Source organism: Copadichromis virginalis, linkage group LG14 (assembly GCF_057382275.1).
Source record: "Copadichromis virginalis isolate Kocher_CV1m ecotype Utaka linkage group LG14, C_Virginalis_male_GT1.1, whole genome shotgun sequence".
Classification (NCBI taxonomy): Eukaryota; Metazoa; Chordata; class Actinopteri; order Cichliformes; family Cichlidae; genus Copadichromis; species Copadichromis virginalis.
This window is the reverse complement of record NC_140631.1, coordinates 11005908-11021392: the sequence shown is the minus strand read 5'-3', so window position 1 is coordinate 11021392 and position 15485 is coordinate 11005908. Positions and strand designations below refer to the sequence as shown.

Sequence of the window (15485 nt, the reverse complement as noted above, 5' to 3'; positions counted from 1 at the left end):
AATAATCTACAATGTCATCCATACTGATCATTTGGCTGAATACTTTTAGGCAGGTTGCCATGACATGACAGTTCACACAGTTTCACATCGGTTCCATGGTGTAATGGTTAGCACTCTGGACTTTGAATCCAGCGATCCGCGTTCAAATCTCGGTGGGACCTGCTTATTGGGAGGTGAAACCATACTGCATGTCACATAGTGATAACTTGTTTTTGGTCGCCAAGCGGGCGAAGGCACTGCGTTCAGGTCACAGTCTCCTCTGAAGGCGTTTGTTCGAATATAGCAGCTGTTCAGCCATGTAAACACATACTACGAAGCTCGTGGCGCCCACTTTCTGTGCTGACTTTGAGGTCGGAAGAGGTTTGGAGCTGTACAGTTAGTGAGTCAGCAGAGTGTTTGTGACTTTTGCGCACAAGCGCACCTCAGCACTCGGATACTCCAATCTGTAACTTTGTGTGGGTTGTAACTGAATTTCGTTGACCGCGGCCCTGCAGAGGGAGGCAACGAAAGTTGGATTAAGAATCAGTGCCAAAAAAACCAAGGTACTCCGAGTTGGCTATGCACGTGCCCGCATTCCTGTCATGATCAACCAACAACGTGCTGAAGAGGTGGAGAATTTTACATATCTTGGCAGCATCATCTCGAATGACGGGGTCTCTGATCGGGATGTCGACGGCAGAGTAGGGAAGGCAGTTGGTGTCCTGCGACGTCTCCAACCTATTTGGAACTCGACCTCCCTGAATGTAAGGGTCAAGATCAGACTACTGAACTCTATAGTCTTCCCTACTGCACGTTACGCTAGTGAAACCTGGCGCTCAACAAGTGCAATTATTCAACACCTGAACGTGCTTCAACAACGTGGCTTGCGGCGAATCCTGAGAATTTCCTACCGGGACCGAATAACAAATGAGGAGGTCCTACGAAGAGCAGGCACCCGCCCATTAGCCGATGTTGTTGCAGAAAGGTGCTTTCGCTTTGCGGGACATATTTTACACCTACCCCCTCATCGCCCAGCTAAGATTACCATGACATGGCGTCCACGCACTGGCAAGCGAAAGCAAGGCCGACCAAAGATCACATGGCGTCGAACATTTATGGACGATCTGAGAACTGTCGACATTGCCTGGGACGAAGCTGAAGCAGTCGCTGCTGACCGACATCGATGGAGATCACTAGCTGCCCGATGCGCCGCTCGGCGTAGGAGGAACATAGTACTAAGTAAAGTAACTGAATTTCAGACAGCTCTTTAGTACCACATAGTGACTGACAAGTGAAGGATAACTTTAGTGATTGACAAGTGTTTTGTAAAGGCAGACGTCATGGTTAGCTGCTTGATTTTATAAAGCTCTCACAGAAAACACAAGTCATACAGAAATTCAATGTGCCAGAGAAGACATGCAGTATGGTTTCACCCCCCAAAAATCAGGTCCCACCGATTTCACCAGATTTCACTCCATAAGAGTTTCCTCTTTTCAAAACTCTCCCAATTCATCCAGTGACCCTGCTTGGCCAGCGCTATGGCTCTGGCGTGTCTTACTGTTTCCTCCTTTCGACACACCTCCTCCACCACCATTTTTTGACGTTCGGTTACAGATGCCTGTTGCCACCGAGGTTGCCAAGACCAAATCCTTCTCTGCCCTGTTGGACGCGACCCACCATGTCATTATGGCTCAGAGCCGATTTGGCCTGTAGCACAGACGTGGCTGTGGTCCACTTCCTCCCTGTTGCTAGGGTGGGAGCAGCGCCCCTCACTATGGGGTCCCGGGAGTCCTTGAGTGACATCTCAAGCCTCACTCAAGGAGTGCAGTGTTGTTAATCCGCCTGAGGTCATTAGCCAAGTTTTGCCTTCGTTTGTCAAGTTGCCAGGTATCATTGAGGTCTACATTATACCACCGTCCCAGGCTCTTGATGGACATCTCTTAGACTGTTGGAATTGGTTCTCCACTGATATAGAATTGCCAGTTTCAAGTGTATTTTGTCACAACAGTAAGAAGTCTCCAAAGGTTGATTCTGTTCATCTGAATGTAGCGTTTTCAGTGGGAAAAATGTCTCGTCACTCATCCAAGTGACTTCTTCAGTGTCAGCTGACTGCAGGTTTCCCCAATCTTATAAACAGTATATTTGCATAATGACTGAAAGTAGCCCCCTGAAGGAACAGTGGGCTTGGAGGTCAGTTCCTTCATAACGATTATGCAAATTCTCATGACCATTAATCAACAACCACTGATCAAAGACCCATGAGTAGAAGGAAGAAAGAAGTGCCAAGATACAATTGTCAGAAGTGGGATTCGAACCCACGCCTCCAGGTGAGACTGCGACCTGAACGCAGCGCCTTAGACCGCTCGGCCATCCTGACACATTGCAGCAGCCAACTAGTTGAATAATCCCACGCAGTTGCTGATTTCCATTTGACATACTTGTATGTTAAGTGCATGTAATAAACAAATAAAAATAATTACTAAGAAAATATATTGATTTAAAAGTTTGTGTTAAATGTTGTAAGTCAGATCGAAATAGAAAGATCAGGTGTGGTGGACAGGAATGATTAGATGTCAACAACTTGATTGGATGGCCAAAGTGTGAAATGTGACGTCCTGTGAGGGAAGCGTGAAAAAGCGTGAGCAGGTATAAAAAGACATTCTGGGTTCTTCTATTTTGTCTTTTGCGAGATGAGCAGTTGGGAAGGTTGGATCTAAGAGGTTCACAGTTGAAAGTTCAAGCAGACACGCTAGAGGGGGAACCACAGCCCAACCTGTGAACTGGTTTCAAATGAATGCCCAGCTGCTTTCCTGTTGGGTGATTTTCATCAACACAGAACACGGGGATAAATGCATTTTTGGTTCCATCCTCTCTCCTCACCAAGGAAATGTCCTACTTTGAGTTTGTCTCCACCTGCTGGGCGGTGGCGTGTTTAGAGTGGAGGATGTAGTTGCAGCTGTCCTGCAGGTGGAGGTGGTGCCGGACAAGCAGAGCAGCAGATTTGTGAGTGTTTTGGACTTGAATTAAAAAGACCAAGACATGCTGATGAGGTTGCTGTGTGATCTAGAGACAAGTATAAGGATGTGTATAAACATTGGGTCTAGCTGTATTGCTCAGGTTGCGCTACAGCATCTATTCACAGGTGCGATCCCACTACTGAGCGACACGGGGGCTTTGACCTGCTCCGTCTCCAACCTGGGCCGGTGCACCCCTCATTAGGTGACCTGGTGGTCTCAGGCTCCCCCAGGATCACCATATCAATGCCGAACGCAATGCGGACACCCGATCGACATAGCCTGCTGCAGCTCAGAGCTCCTGAGCTCAAACGATCCTCAAACCTCAGCCTCGCGGTAGCTTGGATTACAGGCACGCGCCAACGCACCCGGCGAGAAGCACTTACGTTAACAGGGCTTTTAACCATGTCTGAGGTAACATCATGACACTATCCTGCTGCCCATCATTAGCAAAGTTGTAATGATGGGCAGCAAAGATGAGGAATGAATGGTGCACAATTGTTATATGCAAGTTTTTAGAAAGCTCGTGGTTAACCCAAGAGTATTTTGTCACAATATCAAGAAGAGTAAAGCTTCAATGTCAGAAGTGGGATTCAAAGCCACACCTCCAGAGGAGACTACAACCTGAACGCAGCGTCTTAGACCGCTCAGCCATTCTGACATTGCAGTGCCAGTTTGGTGGAGGTTACCACTGTTAGATACTTTGGAAGAAACACACATTATCCTTCTCATAACACATATAGCAGCTGTTCAGCCATGGAAACGTAGTGCGAATAATCTACAATGTCATCCATACTGATCATTTGGCTGAATACTTTTAGGCAGGTTGCCATGACATGACAGTTCACACAGTTTCACATCGGTTCCATGGTGTAATGGTTAGCACTCTGGACTTTGAATCCAGCGATCCGTGTTCAAATCTCGGTGGGACCTGCTTATTGGGAGGTGAAACCATACTGCATGTCACATAGTGATATCTTGTTTTTGGTCGCCAAGCGGGCGAAGGCACTGCGTTCAGGTCGCAGTCTCCTCTGAAGGCGTTTGTTCGAATATAGCAGCTGTTCAGCCATGTAAACACATACTACGAAGCTCGTGGCGCCCACTTTCTGTGCTGACTTTGAGGTCGGAAGAGGTTTGGAGCTGTACAGTTAGTGAGTCAGCAGAGTGTGACTTTTGCGCACAAGCGCACCTCAGCACTCGGATACTCCAATCTGTAACTTTGTGTGGGTTGTAACTGAATTTCAGACAGCTCTTTAGTACCACATAGTGACTGACAAGTGAAGGATAACTTTAGTGATTGACAAGTGTTTTGTAAAGGCAGACGTCATGGTTAGCTGCTTGATTTTATAAAGCTCTCACAGAAAACACAAGTCATACAGAAATTCAATGTGCCAGAGAAGACATGCAGTATGGTTTCACCCCCCAAAAATCAGGTCCCACCGATTTCACCAGATTTCACTCCATAAGAGTTTCCTCTTTTCAAAACTCTCCCAATTCATCCAGTGACCCTGCTTGTTTTACTGTTGCACCCAACCATTCTACAACTGAAATGCCTTGGACTGTTAACCATTTCAGGCAAGTGGAGTGAACCATATTTTGCTACATTCTCATCTGATTGGGGCTTCCTTTTCTTGATTTTTGGAGAGAACTCTTAATTACTGGTATTATTCAGGTCTCGCTCACATGTTTGTCCCTGGTTTCTCAGCCAAGAGGAGCTTGAACTCCAGATACTGTGAGTTCTTTTCACACATTGAGATCATTGATAATTTTTAGCAACGACGTGATCTTGTAGAAATAATTAGGTGTCATGGATTTAGCTATAAATGCGACTCTTATTTTTTACCTTACTGGAAAACATTTCTGCATTTTACCCATATTTTATTTTTAACTCAAAATCAAAAATTCCAGATTCTCCTACATGTTGGTTTTGGACCAGATAGGACGACAGATTTCAGGTGGCCCTGTGTTTTTCTCTATTACATCTGCCACTGAATCTCGATAATCTTTGTGTGGCTCCTCCTGGGTTCTCACCCTCTCCTATCTGGCTCACATGACTCTCATCTTCTGAAAAATCTATGTTTGAATCTCGCTCAATTATTCTGTTGAGAATTTTCTCTGCCTTTGTTAAAGAGTTGTCTACTAGGAAAAAGTGAAATAAATATAAGTACAAAGTCCCGACGTGCACTAGAGTACACATTAATAAATTAGTCATTTCCTCTGTGAAACTAAATAAGCATAATTCTTAAGAACCCCTCAAATTATTTACTAGATGTTTATTTTTGAAAATTAATCAAGATCTGAGTTTAACAAAACATTTTAATTGTATCAAGTTTACCTTTCTTTCTTCCATAAAATGTGCTTGTGGGCATGCCAGCCATTTTGAAAAGGTGGGGGGAAAAAACAAAACAATTGGCAAGGCCACGCCCCCACACATTTGATATAATTTTAAAGGTACTGTTGTCCTCTCTAAGAAACATCAGGACTTAGATGAGTGGTAAGTAGAGTATGAGAGCTACAAGCAAAAACTAAATGTGTACTAGTGCGCAAAAATGAAGTACTGGGTCATCAGGAGGTTATGAGGGACATTTATAAAACTAAAAATCCCACAAACCTTGAAGGGCACTTGAAAAGCTCACACAAGAAGGCTAACCTAGCTTACCTTGAAGAGCTCATCAGGGGGAGCACACTCCCCCTCCTTGAAGAGCTCCCCCACTCAACCCGCATCCCCAGAAAACAGCTAACCCCAGATAAGGCAGCGTGATGCATCCCGAGACAACAGGACGGGGACACCTATATAACTGTGTGAGTCAATCGCCTTCAAAAAGTTTATCAATTCACTTGAACCAAAATTAGGAGCACCCGGTGCTGCAAGAGTTAATAGTCTCAATACCCAAGGATAAGCAGAAGAGCATGACTGATATGATGGAGCTGGGATTTGGTGACACTTAATTTTTGCAAAACACTACTAAAACTATAACTGGCGCTAATCAAAACATTTTTATACATATTGCAGTTTGTTGCTCATTATAGAGTTGTGCTCAAGTTAATAAGGGTTAAAAGCTACAGTCAGCACGATGTCTGGCTGATCTATGGAGGGGAAAGGCTTCGAGCATGGAAGGCCGCACGCGCTTACATAACACTGATATCATGTTATTCTCTGTGATCTTTTATTCAATTATATCTTTAAGTTAAGTTTTAAGTAGTGGCAGTTAATTACACGAGATTCATTTAATATTATATACCTGAGTCAGAGAATCACATGCAGATCAACTTGACAACCTGGGAGACCTTGTAGCTGCAATATTGTGTCTCCATAAGGGACAGTAGGCAGAAGCAAACACATGATTTTTGGGGGGCAAATGTTAGGATTAAAAATGGCTAATTTGTTTTTGATGTCTTTTCTTAATATGAGTGGCTTTAGTAATTTTCAGACACACTTTGCAAATGTGCTTATAATGAGTTGGCACTCAGTCTTTTGAAGGTCATAAGCTTCGTTCGGCGTGATGGTCCGGACTGATAAAGTGTAGGAAATGCCTTGAGTGCAGAGGGCTAAATGCAAACACGCTTACACACACATAGGATATGATTAGAATAAGTCCCTGGGACATTCTGAATATTCTAAACCAATTCTGAATCACTAGAAGGTCAGTAGATAACAACATTAGGTTATTAGGGTTAGGAAGAGAGGTGTTTTGGTTTTCTGTCTCTTACAGAGAAAGGAACAGACACCAGACGAGGTCACAGATAGGCGAGGATCCTTCGCAGCAGAGACGGACACAGTGACTGCCGAGACGCCAGCTGGGTGCAAGTGTCATGGCGTTTGGGCTCCAGCTAGTCACCTCAAAAGGATGGATCCCATAAACACAGCAATAACCATGAAGGGGTTGGCGGAAATCCGGGAACACCAGACCAACGAGGTTCGAGAGGCTCTTGGGCAAAAGGGGGACGCGTTCCTGTTCTTTTTCTGGAGGATACACAGGACACACAGGACCCGAGGATACACAGATCGTCGTTTGAAATCGAGGCAGAACAATCCCCTGATCTGTGCCACGACTGAAGGGTTGTCTAACCCCTGAGGTTGAAGAAAGAAGAGCAGAGGATCACCCAACTGGACGACACTGGTAGCTGCAGCAATAAAATAAAGGCTAAAAGCTCCTTGGACAGAGGTTCTAGTCTGAGTACGTCTGAAGGGTATAAGGTAGCACCAAATAAAGCTGTGGGAGAACTGGGGAGTGTCATCTGTACCGGCTACTGTTGTAATAATAGTTTTTCTTACATCTGAACTGCGCAAACTCAGAGGTCATCTCACATGTGGTTCGCCCATCAGGGGGACAAAGGACCTCAGGAGTAAGAAGAAATGAACCCGGCCACACTGGAGTACAGGGTGTAGGTGAGCTCATTATTCTAACGAGCTCATCAGGGGAAGTGTTAGATTATAATATTATTTTATGCCATGTTAGACCCCTAATTAAAGGTTGTGAATTATTATGTAGTTTTAGTTTGCATTATTCTCCTGAATTAGAAGAAGCTGATAACTATTGCATTTGTTAAACTGATTTGCATTACATTAGACTGCTGATTTATTGTGGATGAATGATGTTGTTTTATGATGTTATAAGAAATACTGTTTGCAGAAAGTCATCGCCTTATTTGTCTGATTAGAAGAGAACGGAACATGCTGGAGTTTTCTGCCCCATCTCAGCAGGAGCAGATAAACAGGGAGCCAAGGTCGTAGCTTAGGCGCCGTGTGAGAGAAAGCATGTGAATGTTTAGGCTTTTATGATAAGGTGGGGACACCAGAGGCTATAAGAGTTTGATCAATGCTCCACCATTTTGAGATCTGAGGCTGTCTGCATACAGTGTCCATCTCCCACGCGTGTGACTATTAAAATCATCGTTTGACTTAACCCGGCCGGACCAGTGTTGTTATTGTGGTTTTTCCTCTTGTATCCATCCCCAATTTTGAACTCGTAACAACAACTACACGAAGTTTGCAAAACGATGGACATATGGCCAATCCTTTTGGTCAGGGGATAACCAAAATCGGATGTCTGGTGTAGGTTTTTTGATTAACAATAAAACTGTTAATATAGAAAAAGTGGAGGTAGTGGTGGACGGAAGAGCTTTATGTATAGATGTAGAAAAAAATGGGAGTAAACTCAGGATTATTAATGTCTATGGACATACAGAGTTGAAAGAACGGACGGCATTATTTCAAATATTACAACCATTTCTTTGTAATAGAAGACCGATAATAATGGGTGGGGATTTTAACTGTACACCAGAAACAAGTGGAATCCAGGGGGCGGCTTCAACAGTGAAGAAAGATTCAAGTACTTGTGCATTAGATAATTTGATTAAAGACGGTAATTTGAAAGACGTGTTTAGATTTCTTAACCCGTCAGACCCTGGATATACCTGGTCTAATAATAAGTCCTCTTCACAGATTGATTTTTTGTTTGCCAGTGAAGGCTTAATACCCCTGTCATGTAAAGTGGAACCAGTACCTTTTTCTGATCACCATAAGGTCATGTGTGGATTTAGTATTCAATCTTCTTTTCAGTCGGCCCCAGGGCCATGGAAACTAAACCTGAATCTATTGAAGGACGGAAAGGTTACGGGAAGGTATAAACTTAAATTACAACAATGGGTCTCTCTACAACCACTATATGAATCTGTAGGGGAATGGTGGGAGAGTATAAAGATTAGGACCCAAGTATTTTTTAGTCTTGAAGGGAAAAGGCGGGCAAAGAGGAGGTTATTGAGAAAGCAAGAAAAATTACAAAGGTTTTACAACCTCCTGAATTTGGGCTTTGATGTTAGTGAAGAGATTACAAATCTGAAAAAAGAAATGATGGTAGTTTTAAATGACAAAAGCAAGGGAGTATTAATATGGAGTAGGGTAAAACATGTGGAAGAAAATGAAAAATGTACGAGATATATTTTTTAAAAATTGTATAAATCTAAACCTGCTATTGACAGCCTGATTAATGAAGAAGGGAAAGAAGTGAAAAGTACCCAAGAAATTTTAAAGGTAGTATATTCCTTTTATATCAACTTGTACAAAGAACAAAGTATTGATGAGGCGATTGTAGAATCCTTTATCTCAAAGTTAACACAAAAATTGGATCCAGAAGATGGTATAAATTTAGATGAAGGTATAACACTAGAGAAAATCACAAGAGCCATGGAAAGTATGCAAGATATCAAGTCACCAGGTATGGATGGCTTACCTAAGAAATACTATCAGGCCTTTTGGGAACAACTTAGCCCGTCGTTGTGCAAGGTTTATAAAGAAGCATGGGATAAAGGTGTATGGTCAACGTCCATGAATACAGGAGTGATTTCCCTGTTATGGAAAAGGGGTTCTAAAAAAGATTTGAGAAATTGGAGACCCCTGACATTGTTAGGGGTAGATATTAAGATTTTAGCAAAAGCCCTTTTTTTTCGTTTACAGACAGTAGTACCTAAGTTAGTTGGAGTGGAACAAACATGTGGGATACAAGGACGTAAGATGACAGATAGTTTAGTGATTATAAGGGATAGCTACCTTTATAGCCATGAGCGGAATATCCCCCTTTGTGGGTTAAGCTTGGATTTAGAAAAAGCCTTTGACAATGTCAGTCATGCCTTTCTGATGAAAGTCCTAGATAAATTAGGATTTGGAGAAGTCTTTCAGAGATGGATTGAGGTGTTGTATTCTGGTTGTAGTAGTGTTGTGAATGTGAATGGTGTACAGACTACTACAGTTGCAGTGAAAGCTGGAGTAAGGCAGGGATGCCCGTTGTCTCCCACCTTATTTATATTGGTGATGGAGCCATTAGCGTGTGCATTACGAGCTAATGAGCTAATTAAAGGGTTGACCCCACCGGGTAGCGGAGGGTTGGAAATTAAATTTTCCATGTATATGGACGATATAACTCTGCTGCTTACGGACAATAAGTCGATTGAAGTAAGTTTGGCAGTTTGTGAAGCTTTTTCAGCAGCCTCAGGGATGAAAATGAATAAAGAGAAGAGTGAGGTGATTTATTTTAAGTGGCGGAAGATTAAAGAAAAATGGGGATTGCAAGAAAAATCAGAAACGTTGAAAATTTTAGGGGTGGAAATAGGAGAAAATATGAGAATTAAGAACTGGAATTCAAAATTACAAAAAATATGATGATGATGATGATGATAGGGTGGGGGTCGCTAGGACCCCCTCGGGGCATATATGTGTTATGATGATGATGATGATGATGATAGGGTGGGGGGGGGGGGGGGGGGTCGCTAGGACCCCCTCGGGGCATATGTGTGTTATGGTGATTAGGGTGGGGGTCGCTAGGACCCCCCTCGGGGCATATGTGTGTTATGATGATGATGATGATGATGATGATGATAGGGTGGGGGGGGGGTCGCTAGGACCACCGTGGGGCGCTTGTGTTATCACGGCGTCGGTGGCGTCTGGGGAGCGGCGGCGCGGGAAGAAGCGGCGCAGTTGGGACAGTACGTGACGGCGCAGTTTGTACACACGTGCACTCGGCACTCGCGGCACAGGATCTTGGTCTTGACGTCTTTGCTCATTTTTGCTCAAATGAAAAAGAAAGAGGAAAAAGGGGCAATTATGGAACTGGAAAGGGAAGGGAAATCGGTTACTGGACGGGATAATATTTTGAAGATGGTAGAGGAGTACTACAGTTCATTGTTTGGTGTGGAAGAAGTAGATAGAGGGGCTCAAGAAATGGTTTTAGGTTTTCTGAAAGAGAGGTTACCAGAGGACGCAAGGAAGCTTTTGGAAAGGAGCATAACAAACCACGAACTATACGAGGCGATAAAGACAATGAAGAATAACAAGGTACCTGGGATAGATGGACTCACAAAGGAGTTTTACATCACCTTTTGGGATCTCATCGGAGACCACTTGTTGGAGGTATTTGAAGAAATGTGTGAAACGGGTAGAATGCCAAAGAGTATGAGGACGGGTGTGATAAGTTTTCTACATAAGAAAGGCTCACCTGCTGTGCTTTCAAATTATAGGCCTCTTTCAATGGTCTGCGTGGACTACAAAATTTTGAGTCGAACTCTAGCAAGACGCCTGGCCCGAGTCTTGCCTGCTATTATTAATGCAGACCAGACATGCGGGGTAAAGGGCAGGCAGATTGGTTGGAACTTACAATTACATAGAGATGTGCTTACATACATCGAAGAGAGGAACTTGACAACAATATGCGTAACACTTGATCAGGAAAAAGCTTTTGATAGGGTCAATCATGATTTCTTATGGAGGGTGATGAGAAATTTTGATATAGGAGGTAAATTTTTGAATTGGATAAGTATGATGTATACTGACATAATCTGCAAGATAAAGATAAATGGACACTTAACAGAGGAAGTACAACAAACGAGAGGGCTACGGCAGGGTTGCCCCCTGTCCGCCCTACTCTATGTTATATATGTAGAACCTTTAGCATGTGCAATAAGAGGAAACGAGAAAATTAGAGGAGTGCCCTTGCCAGGGGGGAGGTGTTGAAGATCTCCCAGTACGCTGACGACACAGTTCTTTACTTGGAAGATGATGGAAGTGTGAGGGAGATGATACGAACAATACAGACCTTTGAGAGCGCTGCGGGGTCAAAGGTCAATGAGGAGAAATCAAAATATACATTTTTGGGACGATGGGCAGGTAGGAGACAGACGCTTTGCGGGCTTTCTTTGTGTGAAGGGTCCATGCAGGTCCTGGGCATTGATTTTGGAAATCCAGCAAATTACAACTGGGATTTGAAGATAGCGAAGATCTTAAAGAAATTGGGGATGTGGTCAAAAAGAAAGCTCACTATAACTGGCAAAGTTTTGGCCGTAAAAGCTGACATCTTACCTGCCCTACTCCATTTGGCATATGTCTTTCCAATGCCACAGACTCATAGGAAGGTGCTAACACGGGGAATTTTTAAATTAATATGGGGGGGGGGGGGGGGGTATGAATATGTAAAAGAACAACTATGTATCAGACAATATCAAAAGGTGGGAGGGATGTCCAATACATCCCTTTGAAATTGGATGTGATGTATTACAGTAACATATGTGCTCCTCTCCAGTCACCCCTTTCCTGTCAAAGTGGAACTCTGGAGCAGAGCAGGCGGGGCCTGAGATCTGCCCCTTCAGCCAAGCAAACAGGGCCTACCGTGACGCCGGAAGCCGGGACGAGGAGTCACTGCGGCTTCCTGCGAGGCCAAAGAAACACACACTCTGGCTTCTCTTCAAAACGTACAAGTCTTTCGCCTTTTACTAAAGACTTCCGTGGAGAGTGAGGCTAAGGAGTTGCACCTATTTTTGGCAGGGTCTGCCGTCTGGCTGGCCCCTCTCCTCGTTGTTCAAAAGAAGAAATAGAAGAAAGCGCGTGTAGCAGATTTCAAATGGTTGACTGCGTTGTGATGACAGACTGGCTGGAAACTGGATTTATTTCTAAAAGACAAAGTGCAGCAGCAAAATCAGTGTCACACAGCAACAGCAGGCCTCTCCTCATCCCAGTGTGGAGTCCATGCAGCTCTGCTTACAATATATAAAAGAAAATACAATCTATCAAAACAACGATTCTCCCAACAGCCACTTTAAAGTCAAATGTTATAGTGGGGTAAAACAGAGACAAATATGAAGCCACTAATAATAACTTGTAATATTTAAATCCCCACTAAGATGGATCAATTACACAATACATATTCAAACAACTTTAACTTTTCTCAACATGGCTGAAAATACTATGCAGTGTGCAGCCTCAGGTGATGAACTCATTATACACATAAAACATAACCTATACATTTACACATACCTAGAAGACAAAGTGCAGCAGCAAAATCAGTGTCACACAGCAACAGCAGGCCTCTCCTCATCCCTGTTTAGCACAAGTAAGGACCACATAAACGGATGGTGTAACAGATAAAACGCAGTTCCAATTACTATTTTTCTCGTTCAAAGCAATCAAAAACACTTTGGGAGCTTTTAGCCATGAGAACTAATAGTTAGCAAAGAAAAATACACCAAATTTAAATGTATAATTTAGTACAGGGAGAGGAGCTACAGAAAGTGTGCCTCACCAGTGTGGAGTCCATGCAGCTCTGGCTGGGAAACCCCACACACGCAACATGTTTACAAGTGGCGTCACACTGATTAATGCCCCACTTCAACAGTGACACGTGGAACCTTAGTTTTACATAAATTAAATTTACACAATAAAAAATAAATAAACTATATACAATACAGTTTTGAGAATGTTCACACTCAGTATATTATATCTCAGCTACACGCACAGTTCCAGGAAGCTCCGCAGGCCTCTGAAGTACTGTAGGTGGGCGGAGATTTGAAGCGGCTCCCTCCCTGTGAGCCAAGTGAAAGAGCGCACCGTCACAAGCGAGAAGTGTCCCGAGAAGGCGGCTCAGCCAGGAACCTGCGGGACGCCATCGCTTCTCGGCCTTTTGGCTAAGATCAAGTGTAGTATCTGTTCTTATCAGTTTAATATCTGATACGCCCCCGATTTGGGGGCAACGTATTAAATGCATTTTTAGAACAGGGAGCCGAATAAGGGGCTCGCTCCGTTCGCTCCACGCATCGACCCGGTATTGCAGCGCCTCCGGGAACGGTGCCCCCTTTGCTGACTTTGTGCAAAAGCAAGAAAGCCAAACAAAGTAAGGTCGGCCAAACCAAGAGCCAGAAAGCAGCCGCAAGCGGCGAAAGTGCAGGGATAGAAGCTCAGAGAAATAAGGAAAAAAACTGGGAAGATAGCGAGGAACTGAATATATTATTAAAGGAACAGGAGGTTTTGTTTCAGGAGAGGGCAAAAACAAGAATGTTTAAATTTATGCAGGAGGAGTATATGCAACAGGAGAAGTGCTCGGCCTATTTTTTTGCTCAAATGAAAAAGAAAGAGGAAAAAGGGAAGGGAAATCGGTTACTGGACGGGATAATATTTTGAAGATGGTAGAGGAGTACTACAGTTCATTGTTTGGTGTGGAAGAAGTAGATAGAGGGGCTCAAGAAATGGTTTTAGGTTTTCTGAAAGAGAGGTTACCAGAGGACGCAAGGAAGCTTTTGGAAAGGAGCATAACAAACCACGAACTATACGAGGCGATAAAGACAATGAAGAATAACAAGGTACCTGGGATAGATGGACTCACAAAGGAGTTTTACATCACCTTTTGGGATCTCATCGGAGACCACTTGTTGGAGGTATTTGAAGAAATGTGTGAAACGGGTAGAATGCCAAAGAGTATGAGGACGGGTGTGATAAGTTTTCTACATAAGAAAGGCTCACCTGCTGTGCTTTCAAATTATAGGCCTCTTTCAATGGTCTGCGTGGACTACAAAATTTTGAGTCGAACTCTAGCAAGACGCCTGGCCCGAGTCTTGCCTGCTATTATTAATGCAGACCAGACATGCGGGGTAAAGGGCAGGCAGATTGGTTGGAACTTACAATTACATAGAGATGTGCTTACATACATCGAAGAGAGGAACTTGACAACAATATGCGTAACACTTGATCAGGAAAAAGCTTTTGATAGGGTCAATCATGATTTCTTATGGAGGGTGATGAGAAATTTTGATATAGGAGGTAAATTTTTGAATTGGATAAGTATGATGTATACTGACATAATCTGCAAGATAAAGATAAATGGACACTTAACAGAGGAAGTACAACAAACGAGAGGGCTACGGCAGGGTTGCCCCCTGTCCGCCCTACTCTATGTTATATATGTAGAACCTTTAGCATGTGCAATAAGAGGAAACGAGAAAATTAGAGGAGTGCCCTTGCCAGGGGGGAGGTGTTGAAGATCTCCCAGTACGCTGACGACACAGTTCTTTACTTGGAAGATGATGGAAGTGTGAGGGAGATGATACGAACAATACAGACCTTTGAGAGCGCTGCGGGGTCAAAGGTCAATGAGGAGAAATCAAAATATACATTTTTGGGACGATGGGCAGGTAGGAGACAGACGCTTTGCGGGCTTTCTTTGTGTGAAGGGTCCATGCAGGTCCTGGGCATTGATTTTGGAAATCCAGCAAATTACAACTGGGATTTGAAGATAGCGAAGATCTTAAAGAAATTGGGGATGTGGTCAAAAAGAAAGCTCACTATAACTGGCAAAGTTTTGGCCGTAAAAGCTGACATCTTACCTGCCCTACTCCATTTGGCATATGTCTTTCCAATGCCACAGACTCATAGGAAGGTGCTAACACGGGGAATTTTTAAATTAATATGGGGGGGGGGGGGTATGAATATGTAAAAGAACAACTATGTATCAGACAATATCAAAAGGTGGGAGGGATGTCCAATACATCCCTTTGAAATTGGATGTGATGTATTACAGTAACATATGTGCTCCTCTCCAGTCACCCCTTTCCTGTCAAAGTGGAACTCTGGAGCAGAGCAGGCAGGGCCTGAGATCTGCCCCTTCAGCCAAGCAAACAGGGCCTACCGTGACGCCGGAAGCCGGGACGAGGAGTCACTGCGGCTTCCTGCGAGGC

General features: G+C 43.7%; 6 non-coding genes across 6 annotated transcripts; 4 read left to right on the top strand and 2 right to left on the bottom strand.

Annotated features, from left to right (window-relative positions):
* Positions 1-89: 89 nt before the first annotated feature.
* trnaq-uug (transfer RNA glutamine (anticodon UUG)) lies at positions 90-161 on the top strand. Its single transcript has one exon. It is a non-coding gene; the product is annotated as a tRNA-Gln (tRNA).
* A 2112-nt stretch (positions 162-2273) lies between these two features.
* trnal-cag (transfer RNA leucine (anticodon CAG)) lies at positions 2274-2356 on the bottom strand. The gene has a single exon. It is a non-coding gene; the product is annotated as a tRNA-Leu (tRNA).
* A 711-nt stretch (positions 2357-3067) lies between these two features.
* LOC146693494 (signal recognition particle RNA) lies at positions 3068-3366 on the bottom strand. The gene has a single exon (XR_014914959.1).
* Positions 3367-3854: 488 nt separating this feature from the next.
* trnaq-uug (transfer RNA glutamine (anticodon UUG)) lies at positions 3855-3926 on the top strand. Its single transcript has one exon. It is a non-coding gene; the product is annotated as a tRNA-Gln (tRNA).
* Positions 3927-12210: 8284 nt separating this feature from the next.
* LOC146693492 (U5 spliceosomal RNA) lies at positions 12211-12323 on the top strand. Its single transcript, XR_014914985.1, has one exon. It is a non-coding gene; the product is annotated as a U5 spliceosomal RNA (small nuclear RNA).
* A 1099-nt stretch (positions 12324-13422) lies between these two features.
* On the top strand, positions 13423-13613 carry LOC146693491 (U2 spliceosomal RNA). Its single transcript, XR_014914992.1, has one exon. It is a non-coding gene; the product is annotated as a U2 spliceosomal RNA (small nuclear RNA).
* The last annotated feature ends 1872 nt before the right edge of the window (positions 13614-15485 follow it).